Source organism: Apteryx mantelli, chromosome 6 (genome assembly GCF_036417845.1).
Source record: "Apteryx mantelli isolate bAptMan1 chromosome 6, bAptMan1.hap1, whole genome shotgun sequence".
In the NCBI taxonomy this organism is placed as follows: Eukaryota; Metazoa; Chordata; class Aves; order Apterygiformes; family Apterygidae; genus Apteryx; species Apteryx mantelli.
This window is the reverse complement of record NC_089983.1, coordinates 38,530,864-38,543,277: the sequence shown is the minus strand read 5'-3', so window position 1 is coordinate 38,543,277 and position 12,414 is coordinate 38,530,864. Positions and strand designations below refer to the sequence as shown.

Below are 12,414 nucleotides of genomic sequence, written 5' to 3'. Positions count from 1 at the left end.
TGTATTTATGTACATATATACCACTTTATTAACATTTTAATACTGTCATGGAAAATTATTCTAATCCAAAGCATCTGTTTAGAAACCTGAGTGCATCTGTGCTTGGGACAGGACCCGTATGGCTGTGATGGCTAACAAACATACCATAGAACAAATTTCAAGTGTAGATGAGGCATTACTGACCAAAGACCTGCATGCTCCAGTTTTATGTATCACATAAGACAGTTTATTCAAACTTCTTCCTGCTCTGTGAGTGCATTTCTCCCTGGCCTCCCCAAATCTCCTCCGGAGAACGTCCCAGCCAGTTTGTCCTGTGACTCATTAGCCGCAGTTTTAGTGCCAGTTGTGTCAGTCCGGAGATGGGCACGCATCCACTGCGGCAGCTTAATGCCGTCTCATGCAGCTTAGCGAAAGGCCATTGCAGCGCTCGCACACTAGCAGCTGTGTCTCTAATTTCATTCCTTGCTCGAAGTTGCATTTAGGTTTATTATGTGTACAGCAGATGAATGTACAGTGGTGTTTTAAAGTTGTGACACCTGCTATTGTCAGAGCTGAGCTCATCCTTTCAAATGCCAGGCACTTTGTTTTGTTTTCTATAATTAATCTTCAAACCAAAATTGCTGCTTGTGTAGAGGCTTACAAGGTGAGCAGAAATAGGCTAGACTGCTTTTGCCTAGGCAGAAAGGTCTGACCCAGTAACTTTCCCCTTATTTTTATGGTCTGAGACGCATTAATCTCTAAGGTGGCTTTCTATGTTACAGAAAAGATCTGGTCAGACTCTGTTGACTTTATTGGTAATAGTGCAGTGGCAAACTAATAACTGTTTACGGGAGCTTCATTTGGAGCTGATATTTTGCAAATATCGAGAGTAGCAGGCAAATGGCTTAGTGAAATATCTTAATGCATTAACACAGAAATGAAATTTTCCAATGGAGCGTGCAAGAAAAAAGCTATTTCTTTATATGCAGATCTATTATTCTAGTGATGGCAATTACAGTAATTCTCTTGAAATCAAGATAAAATTATATGCCTTCCTCATTATGAGAAGAAACTACTGATTGCAGAAATCAGGGGAGATCCAGTTAAAAGTTAAAAACACTCACGTTTGCAGTGGGCAGACCTGCCTTGCCACTGTCCCTGCTTCGACAAACCGTTCTGCGCAGATGTTCCCTGGATTGATGAGGCCAGGATTCAGGTTCCTTCTTTGCTGTAGTTTTCCCACATGGCCTGGAGCCCCTTTATATGTCTTCTTTATATACCATACTGCTGCCTCTGTAAAGTGGTGTGGCCGGCATTGCTTTTGTAGTGCTGATGACTGAGTGTAAAGATTTGTAGGCTGCTTACACATTGTGTTAATGGACTCGCATTTGTTTTCTCTGTCTGCACACCCTTTCCCCTAAATGTGTTTGAGGTTTGACACACACATTTAGTGCCGAAATTGCTGCAAGTTGTATTATGTCACGTCTTTTGAGCCATGGCTTGTTTGTTTTTTCCACTGATTGGAGTGGGCCAGTCTCTTTAAGTCTGTTTTCTCACTACATATTTGTAAAATTCAAAATGTTTTTTAATATTTCCTCATTTTAGCCATTTCCCAATGCTGTTTTACGTGAAGACTTATATGCTTTAAGAAGCTAGAGATGCACTGGTCAATTTTATTTTATAAAGAAAGAAATTTGAGGCAGAGACAGCTAAGTAACCAACCACAAAGTCAAATGATGGGTTGTCAAAGATTAGCCTCAAGGTGTCTGGATACTTATTATCTAAACCAGCAAAATGGAAGCAAAAGTGGTGCAAATGTGTTCTGATATTACAGAATATAATCTGAATGCCATAAAGTAGATTTAACACTACTTAATATCTATGAAATAATGTATTTGGAATGTCAGGTAGTTAGGGATATTACATAGAATATTATATACATACAATATAATATAAATACATAGAATGTAATATTTCCTATTATAGGATGGTCTTCCATAGAAATACTCATTTAGTGAGTTTACCAATACTGCTTTCTAAGTGCAAATGGTTTTATTGCTGATATTGATTGTGCAGTATTTCATTATAGTTTTATTGTTTCTCCATGACAGCTAGAGTTTTCTGTGTTACCAAAGGGAAATGCAGAGATATATCAGTTCAAGTGTTGCTGATCAAATGAGATGTGATGGTAGGTCTTTAAAAAGGAAACAGAACCCTTGAAGTTAAATTGTAGCCCCTGTAAAGCTGGGAGAACTTTGCTCATGACTTTTGTATATCTTGTAATTACTGGTTCTTATCAAGTAAGGAATATTAATGAAGTGTACAATACCCAGATAGCATGAGTTCAATTTCCTGCGGGATTTTCTCCTTCTCATTTCATTCTGAAATTAAGGCCAATCCCCCTTCTTACTGAAAATTAAACATTTTATTATTAAATTTATTACTAGGTTTGTTTATTAACTAAGAGCAAGTTGATCCCTCAACTAATGAGCTATACCATTTTATTTGGACAGCCATTTTACCTTTCAGAATAACTAACAAAGGAAGATGTCTTAACTTTAAGGTTCTTTTCCGTTGATGTGGCATTAATACATCTTAAAGTAACTTCTAATAGTTGTGGCTCACTAAGTTTCTCTATATTCCTTGGGTATATTTCTGCTTCCAGTTTCACCAGTGTCATTTTTAAAACTCAACCATTTGAATAAATTTAAATATGAAAATGAGGAGGCAGGGGATCGACTCACCTTTCGGTTGTTCCAAGAAGGGGCAGGAAGAATCAGGCTCCTATTCTTCAGTGGTCGCTTGTCACTATGGGTGGCCACTTCGCTATTATTGATGTAGTAAGTTCCTAAACATGAGTGGTAGGTATCTGTACAGAACATCACATCACTTGTCCATTTTCACCTTATCTGTGAAACATTCTGCGTATTTTGGTACATTTGTGTGTACCCTGGTGTCCTTCTTTGGGAAAACTAGGTAACTATAGGAAAGGCATAGTTGATCTTTAAGGTTATAAGTTATGACATGTCTATACTAATGCAATGTTTTCACAGTGCAGTCACTTTTCAGCAGGAAGAGTGAAAGAGATCCTGACTTAAAGAATTTGCAAAGTAAATAAATCACAAAAGGACAGGACACTGGGGAAGCTAGTGGTGGGAATGAGGAAAAGGTAAAGTTAGGTTGAAATGACCACAGCATGCAGAATTACTGCAGCTTTTGGGTAAGGAGCATAAAAGCATTGTTGTTTGACTAAATGTCCATGATACCAGGGAAAAACAGCCTGATTGTGATTTGAATAGATGCAAAAAGCATGTTTTTTCAGCATAAGGGACAAAGAACTGGACAATATGTAAGAGAAAGCTCAAACTTGATTAGATGGAACTTACAGAATCTCTGTCCCTTGTGCTTCACCCAGTATTTCAAGATAGAAGCATGAAACTGTTAACTGCCCATGCCAAAATTTATAAGTCCATTGCCATCTCTGACGGGTGATTGATTGACTGATTGTTGGCACACAGCCTCTCAGCAACAGGCCATCCTTTATTTAATATTTAATTTTTGGGTTGTTTCTCTTTTCTGTTGCATTGCTTTCAGGGCTTCAGTCACTTTTGCAAGCAGTGCTCTCAAAGCCAGGCAAGGAGGAATAGCACCAGCCTCTTACGGCCATGGTGCTAATGGATAATCCCCTTCCTGGAGAGCTCTGTTAGCTCTGACTTTGTGTTTGTTGGGTTTTGGCAGGCTTTTGATGGAAAAGATTGCTCTAAAGCCAGAAGACAGACTGCAAGAACATTCACAGCAAAATCACGCTTGAAGTTTAAAAACCAGAAATTGCCATGACTTCTCCTTTCTGGTTTATACACTGTTTGGAATTTCAGGCTTGTAGAACAAACGGATCTGAGGTTTATTTTGGTGTGGGTTGATCCTGCTCCAGTTTGGGTGAACAAACATGCCAACAGTCTTGTGCACCAGTCAGGCAGGCCAGGATGAGTCTGGCCCTACTCTGAGAGAAGACGTGTAGTCATTGTTAATGCCGCTTGGATTTGGAGCTGATATACCCTGCTGTCAGCATGGTTGTTTGCACAGATTGACACCTTGATAGCAAAGCTATGCAGTAGGTAGGGCTCCCTTGCGCTTTCTGCAAAAGGCCTTGTGTATCCTTGGACTTTGCCTTCCTAAACTACCTCTGAGTTGGAACAGATTTGGCACCCTTTTCTTTATATGTTTTTTTCCCTGACCTACATGACTGGAAAATGTTTTCACATTCCCATCAGTCCCTTCTTAGATACATGATAAAGGTCTGAATTTGCTCCTTCTTAATAACCCAAAATCTCATTTAGGCTGTTTGGATTTCTATTTTATGTTCAGCAGACAGTGACATCTAATTTGACTTGTGACGATGGAGTAATAAAAATGGAGTAATAAAATTCCTTCCGCTCATCTTGAAGATATCTATAATGTGCTCCACCTATAGTTTGGCTAGTAGCCACTGCATATCTTTCTTTATTTGTTTTGCCTTCCTCAAATAGTTTTTCTTCCCAAAAGGCTATTTATTACTCCTGTTTCCAGTGAGGAATCAATTTGGTTAAAGATAGCCTGCTGAAATCGGAAAATCTTTTAACTCAAGATGTTTAGAGGGAGAGGGAAGCAAGCTTTTCATGTTTAAAATAAAAAACGAGTACTGATGCTACTTTGCTATAAGCAAGCTCTGATAACTGGGGTTGCTACTCAATGCTTGTATCCTGCAAACCTATGAAGGTCATAGGAAAATTGTGTTTCCTGTTACGATTGCTCCAGTCTTCCCTTCCTGTCTGGTTATCTCAGGATCTTAAATTCTTCTCATATCTTGTATTGATAGTGAAAGACAGACCACTGGCGTCGAGATGAAGAGCACTGAGCATGGAGGGAAATGCAGCGCCATTTTTCGCACCGGCTCTTGGGAATGCCGGAAGGGTTAGACGCCTGCACCTGGGCATTGCCAGAAGCACATTACTAAAGCAGGCAGAGCTAAAGTCACAAATGCTGAGAGTTTATGCTGTATATATTTTCCTCCAGCTGTGTCCCCCAGGCAGTTCTAACCTTTGTTCGGTAATGCTTGTGTTAGAGCAAGCATGGGAAAATCAAGAAAACATAGAGCACTGTGGTTTGGATCTTTGCAAGGAGGGTAGCTTGTGTTGTTCAGTGGCACTGTGGGTTGCAGTCTGCACGTTGTCACGGCTGTCTCTGTGAACCAGCTGGTCTCCTGCTTTTAGGTCAGTTCTTACACTGTCACCAAATTACAGTTGGCATGGTCTTGCAGAGTGCACTTCTTGAATATGGGATGTGTTTTTGGTTTACATTTTTGGCTGCTTTGTAAGAGGGACAGGGGGCTTTCCGTCTCTTGCTATGAAGAACAAGGTGAAAAGGCCCACAGTTTTCAGGGATTTGGCTTTGTAGGTTTTTTGTGTTTATTTCCTCCTGTGCTGCCTTGCGTTACTCTTTCTCTCAAGGATGTGCTGCTTTCCTTACCATAGCATTTGTGCGCACACATGTCTTCTCATCCTCTTGAGCAAGTGGAAGCCAGCATGACTGGTCCTAAAATGGAGCAGTGTCACTGCGCATGTCCGAGTCCTGCTCCCGAGGGGGAGCTGTGCCAGCTGATGTGTCACAGAAGTGCTAGAGCCCATTTGAAACAAAAGGTGATTTCCAAAAGTAAACGGATCTTCTGCAAAATGACCATATAAGTTTAGGAAAGAGAGAGTTTATCTTTTTGCTTTTTTTTTTTTTTTCCATGACTGTAGGAAAAGGAAATATTTTAACCTCTGTTGTGTCTGGTGTCCTGCTGCTCTGGAGAACGTTTTTTTTGTATTGCGAAGACTAAGACCAAGACGTTAGCTTGTCATATAGACATCCCTAGAGAGCAAAGCTGACATGCTGTAGGGACCTGAGTTAGTCTGGACCTAGCTAGCAGCCTTCGCTGCACCAGTCACCATGCGGTCAGTCAGCGTGGTGTGATCTGTGCAGGCCAGGTTTTCCTCCTGAGGTGGGCTTTGCTGTCCTGGCTCGGGTTTGTGCTGCTGTACCTACGCGTGCTCCCTGAGCCACGGCCACTTTGTACGATATACCTGAGCCACTGCGGTAAGCTTGTTCTCCTCTTGGTTTGGTTTGTTCTTTGTTGTTGCTGTTATTAAATTCCCAGGGGGAAAGGGCGTTGTGAGATTCTCGCTTTGTGACTCTGGAAGCTGAAATCCTTTTTGTGCACCAGGAGGGTGCCCAAAGAGAGCAGGCTGTCCTGCGGGGTTGTCATTGCCTCATTGTCATCCCCAAATGACTCTTCTAGGAAAGGGAGACTGAGTGTATCTTCATGCCACCTCTGGGTCCTTCTGGTTGAACTTAACACTGTGTTTATACCACTCAAGCGTTAGCTGGACAATAACTTCGGGGCTCCCACTGCTGCCTGGGAACTGGCTTTTAAATGAATGTCCAGGTGTGAAAATTGGCCCATTTACCAAACTGCTCAGGAAAACCTAGGTCTTTGTTACAGGGCCCGACCCTTCAATCGAAAGTTTTGTGGCTTTCATCTCAGTCCATCCTTCTTTCTCCTTCCTTGTTCATAGTATCACTCAATAATATGCAAAACCCCCAGCAGCAGATGGTGTTGCAAAGCGACAGCAACATTTTGAGGCACTGTCCTCTGCAATCAACCCAGTAAAATCACTGTCATGGGCAAATTGTGTCTACAGCAGATGACTTTCTCGTTACACCTTTGCTCACGCATGCACATTAGGGCACATCTATTTTGTGCGCAATGATTATTTCATTATGCCACATGAACTTTCTCTTCCCTTGTTCAGTGCCATTTGTTACACTAAAACACCATGGCTTTGATTCGCATGCAGTCAGATGCACTTTGCTGTTTTTGCAAGTCATTAAAGCTCGCCGAGTCTGGGGTTTTGTTCTGTTTCCCATGCAGTGCGTGTGGTGTTCAGTTTCCAGTAACACATGGTGTTTATATTCATGACTGGCATTACCGTTGTGATGGTGATAGGGTTTGTGTTTCTTGCCTTACTTGATTTATGTTGTGGCTGGCGTGCATGGCACGCACATGTCTTGAAATAGAACGCGACTGTTTTTTTGTTTTTGCATTAGAAGCACTGATGATTTAATTTTGCGTTTGGAATAATCCTGCACTTGCAGGGAAGCCTGGCTGTGTCGTGTCCCTCCTTTGATAACTCTGTCAGCTTCAGTCATTTAAGGCTGCAGTTCAAAATCGCTCTCTGTAGGTGTGTGTGGTTTCTAAAAAATCTCACGTGGGTTTGCTGCTTCGCACCTTGTCCTCAGCTCTTCCTATTCCTTACTAAATTTTTTGCTTTCTGGCAGGATCATCTCTCCCCTCCTGCACTCTTGCTATAAGACCTTTCTCCTTCGCCATCTGAAAGAGCTTCCCCTGCTTCTGCCCCAGGGTACGTTAGTAGCGCAGTCACAGCGATGACTACCTGAATTACAGGAGCTAGTTTTAAATGATCTACAGTGGTAACAACCTAGCTTCAGCAGCACAGACTAAGCGGCCAGGGGAATTCACACCGCCAGCCTCGGTGGTGCGGCATGGAGGGTCCTCCTGTTGTCCTCAGCTACCTGGCCACCAGCAGGTCGTGGGTGAGGACAGGCAGGTAGCAGACTGTCCTAAGCAGAGAGGGGGATGGCAGGAGCTGGGAGCTAGCCAAGCTCCCTGTTATTTTTCGTCCCCTGTGCTGTCGTGAGCCACACAGGGGAACAGCCACAGAACTCAGTTTGGCAGATACAGCTATGAAATCTTGAGCCAGTCCTTGCTGGAAGAAGGACCTGAGGTTACGCTTAGGAAAGTATCCACCTCTATCCCATGACACAGTTTGTGGTACTTTTCAACCAAAATTAAACATCAGTAATCTTAAAAAAAAGTGTAAGAAAGAAAGATAACCCCTCCTTTTGTCTTTGCTTCCCAGAAATAAGCCCTTTTTTGTCTTTTTGAGGTCATGCCCTGGTTACTACTGGACAAACTCCAATCAGATGGTAATTCTGAAGTCAGTGACAATATGGAAAATCTATTCAGAGCTCTGAAGCTGTTACAACGTTTTAATTACCTGTTAAAGTGTTTTTTTCCACACAGCAATGTCCTTCCAGATGAAGGGACTGGGACTCAGGGCTGATAAATGTTGCTGAAACACGGGCTGCAGATTGCATGGTCATTCCCTTCCAGGCAGCTTTCTGCTAATAGTACTTTTAAACCACTCACCTACTTATCCCATGAGGTTTCATAGCTATCACAATTATTTCATTTGGCCTTTTGTTGAGCATTGTCATTTACCCCAAATTTTCAGTTTGTCTTGAATTTTGGCACAAAGAAGGCCTATTACTGGCATTGTGCTCCCACCAGCAAGGAAAGGCCTTGCTTTCTGAAGACTCACAAATAATTGGCTTGAGTCTTGCCCTTCATCTCAATGATCCATCACCATCATCCTTTAATAAAAACTTTTCATTGCTAAGGGTAGTCTGAAATGAAAGACTAAAGTGAACTATGGAGTAAGGACTTAAGGGGGTGGGAGGAAGCCCTGCAATTAAATCTCTAAGGCTCCTTTTCTCCATGCAATAACTTGGCAGGACTGAGTGGTGTTCTGACAGTCAGATGTTTTCCCAACCTCACCGCATGCGTTTTGTGTGTGTGTAAGGAGGTGTAACAGGTGTTTTTCTAAAGAAAAGCTCTGTCTAAACACAGGATGAGGTTCATGTGCTGTTTTCTGATGGGTGTTGTAAGAAAAATGCACTTTTTTGTAGTTGTTTCTGGGCTGTTGGATATTTTGCCGGGAGGAGGGTGAATTTAAGGGTTACTGGGGTTAATAAGAGAAGTAACAGAAGTGGCGTGGCACAGCAGCATGTCCACTGATCCCCATTCCTCTCCCCTGTGGATCATTAGTAGGGTTTGGACTGTCAAACCTAGGGGTTGTTTCTGCTGCAGGAACAGTGCTAGCAGGAGCGTGCTGCGGGAACAGATTAAGCAAAAGGAGTAAAAACGTGATTTAGTGGCTTTCAGAGCTCTTTGTTGACAGCAGAGGAACAGAGAGGCTTCAGCCTGAATTCCTGTTCGAAAGGACTGTTTTCTCTGATGGTTGTGTGCTGTTCTTTCCCCAGGCTGCTGCCACAAACTTGTCTCTTCCCTCTCTGTCTTCACTTCCCAGATCATTGCCCCATCCTCTGCCAACTCCCACACAGTCCTTTCCATACCGTGGTGAGGTTTTCTCTTCCCTGCAGCCTCTGTGCCAGGAGGGGAACGTTGAGAGCCCATGCAGGATCCCCTGACAGCACAGTGGCCTAGATATTCAGTGGCACAGCAAATGCCGCAGCTGTCTTACACCTGTAATGGACCATGCTCTGGTGCTGCGGGAGGTACATACGTTACTTGGTCAGCTGACAGGGAAGAGGGAGAAGAGGATGCATCATGCTCGGTTCGGGTAGCATCTTCCCAGGATTGCAGGTAGACGCCTTCGCGTTAATCGCAAAGTGTGCAAAAACTGAATCGTGCAAAGGACTTAACATGTAAGCCATTATGAGCAGGTTTTCATGCAAACGGCAAAAGGCACATGCCAGATGAAGCTCTTCCCCTTATTGCTAAGCCTCATGTCCATGTTCAAGAGCATGAAGAGACCTGAAGCATCTAAAAAATTCTTGCAATTCATTCCTTTACTTTGGATAAAACCAAACTTCTTTTTCCTTGATTTCCCTCTCCGAAATGATCAAGCCGGTTTTGTTGAAACTATTTCATGCAGCCCTCCTTCCTCAGACAAAGCACTTATCCAGAGAAGCATCTCATGTGGTAAATGTTAGCTTTATAACCAGAGGTGGTTATAAAGCATCAGGTGGTGTTAACTTCAGGTTTTGCTGCTGTCCCATCATCCAACCTTTCTAGGTTTTATTCTCATAATAAACCCTTTTGTAGCTGCTTATAATTGTACTTTTCTAGCACTCAGCCAGAGGCTGCACGTTGACTTGCAACTGTACTGCTCTGTGACTGCAGGGTGAGGATCAAGCTGAAGGAGACATCTGCTGAATTTGAACAGAGTACTTTGCTGGTCACCTGTAAAAGGTTACAAGTTTAAGAAAATGTTGTAGACAAATATTTCAACTTGAGAATGCATAAATTTGTGCGTAGGTCAGCTCCACAGGTCTCTGCAGATCATTTCATTTGACCGGTTGAAAATATTGCCGTGATTTAACTTTGAGGAATGTCTGATCCATTTATCCAGCGTGATAGTAAAGGGGAAAGAGGACAACCTTGAGTCGTTCATCTGTGTTTATTAGTACGCTACACTATCGCTCATTTTCTGAACTGGGCAGGAGGAGGCAGCTCAGGGCATCCCTGCGTAGTGTTTTTGGCGATACCCATTGCTCTCTGACCATCAGAGTACCGATTGCTCTGTACTCCTCCTCTATGCCTGTTATAACGCGCCTACAAGCAAAGAGTGGGAACGTGTCCACAGGTGAGGAACTTTGCAATTTGCCATGTGCCAAAACAGGAGCAAATTCCCGTCCCTCTGAATAAAGGGGTTTGCATTGCTTTTCGTGTTTCCTGTGTTGCGTCTTTTGTGCCTAACAGCTAGTCCACTCCTGAAAAGTTAGCAATGCTATTAAAGAACCATTATCGAGATTTTTCAGCTTGCAACAGGATACATTTTGTTACTGCCACAAGAACTGGAGAAATTTCCTATTTGTACAATACATATTAAAACATACTTCAGTTGCATGGTGAGCAATATGAACATCTCTAGTGTTTTGGTTGGTTTCAAGTGTTTTTCTTTGGGAGGTTTACATTTATTTGTAAACATGTGAGATCTTGATTTATTTTGTGTGTATTTTTTCAAGTGTTTTTAAAAAAGGCAAAATATATTTTGATTCAGACATGCTTGCATTCCTCCTCCTTTTGCATTTTTCTTGTACATTTGAGTTTCAGTCTGACTAGTGAAGAAATATTTAATGCAATATGTTTGATTGATGATTTATTGGGGTTGAAATGTGGAAGAAAAATAGAAAAAGCATGCCAAAATTGAAATGTGTTTCAGGATTTTTGCAAAAAATGCTTGTGAAAATATTCTTGTTTTCTTTGCTTTCTGTCTGAAGACATGGGGAATTACAGCTGAAAACATAGCCTCTCCAGTTTGCCTAAAACATGTTAGAGTTTTATTTTACAAAGAGAAAACAATTCTAAAGTGCAAGCTATTTACACTTTTAATTTCTGTTTCTATCCAAATACAGCTTGCTGCAATAATCAACTTCAAAGAAGAAATCAACTAGTCGCTGCTTTAATACAATAAAATATACAAGTATATCTTAGGAATTTTATATTTTTATAAATGTGTGTATGGATAAATTTTATAGAATTTTAAAATAGTTTTTTATGATTTGTATAGTTTTATATAATTCCTTAGATATATGTAGATATAGACATAGTCTGCTACTTATTATACTGAGCAGTTTCAAATTTAGCGTAATGGCTATGTTGATTGCAAATCAATGTTTCAACTGTAATAATTATCAACGAGACAAAAATCAACGAGACAAAAACCTTTTTTTCCAGAAAAAGGTTACAAGAAGAATCTTTGTAAAATTGATTAATTGAAATGAATTTGTTATTCATACTTGTGATTCAAATAATTTTGCTTTCAAACCAGTCCAAGTGGCTTTCAGAGGACTGTCCCGGGCGGCGCTGGGCTGGTGCTAGCGGTTCAGTCTCCCTGTTGCAATAGCGTTGCTGCCTTATTGAGAGCAACTTATGACCATAGGTGTTTGCTTTTATAAAGTGCTTTGGAGGCTAAGCCGGCTGGAAGGCATAGGAGAAATGGGTAATATTATTTCTGTAGTTCTTCAGAAGCTAAGCAAAAAAGATAAGCAATGACTAGTGTAGATTTCAGCCTGCGGGCGGTCGCGGGGCCACGGCATGCGCGGGAAAGTCGACCGCCGCGGCGGGAGGGAAAGCTGCGGCAAGCAGGTTACGCTCATTCGCTAGAGGAAGGCTTTAGGTTGTGGCTCCGCTTTGGCAGTGGGGGAAGCGGGCAGAGGAATGTGGTTTTTCTGAAGCAGGGTTAAAGCAGAGGCGATATTACTGAGCTGATAGATTGAGGGACGTGGAGAGAATGGGTAAGTGTTGACTTCATAGCTGGGCTAATTTGTTCAGTGTGTAGGAGAGCCTTGGTATTAAGAACAGTTGATAGTGTTATCATGCTGCCACTGGCTCCCAACATACTGGAAATTTTCTGGACACAGGACAGGGGTGGAGTGTGGGAGGCTTGTGGTTTTGTTGTCCCTCTCTAATCTTTGTAGGGGATGAGGCCATGCCCCTCCGCACTTCACTTGTGATAGAGGCGGCAGCATAAGGTGGTGCTGGGGGTGCTCATCTCCTTGCTCCTGTAGGGCGGGGACAGTCCTATTTCA

The 12,414-nt window shown here is 42.1% G+C and overlaps 1 protein-coding gene across 3 annotated transcripts in view; it reads left to right on the top strand.

Moving 5' to 3' along the window:
• The window catches only part of ADCY5 (adenylate cyclase 5), a 224,259-nt gene that overhangs the window by 147,640 nt on the left and 64,205 nt on the right, over positions 1-12,414 (top strand). The window lies entirely within an intron of this gene.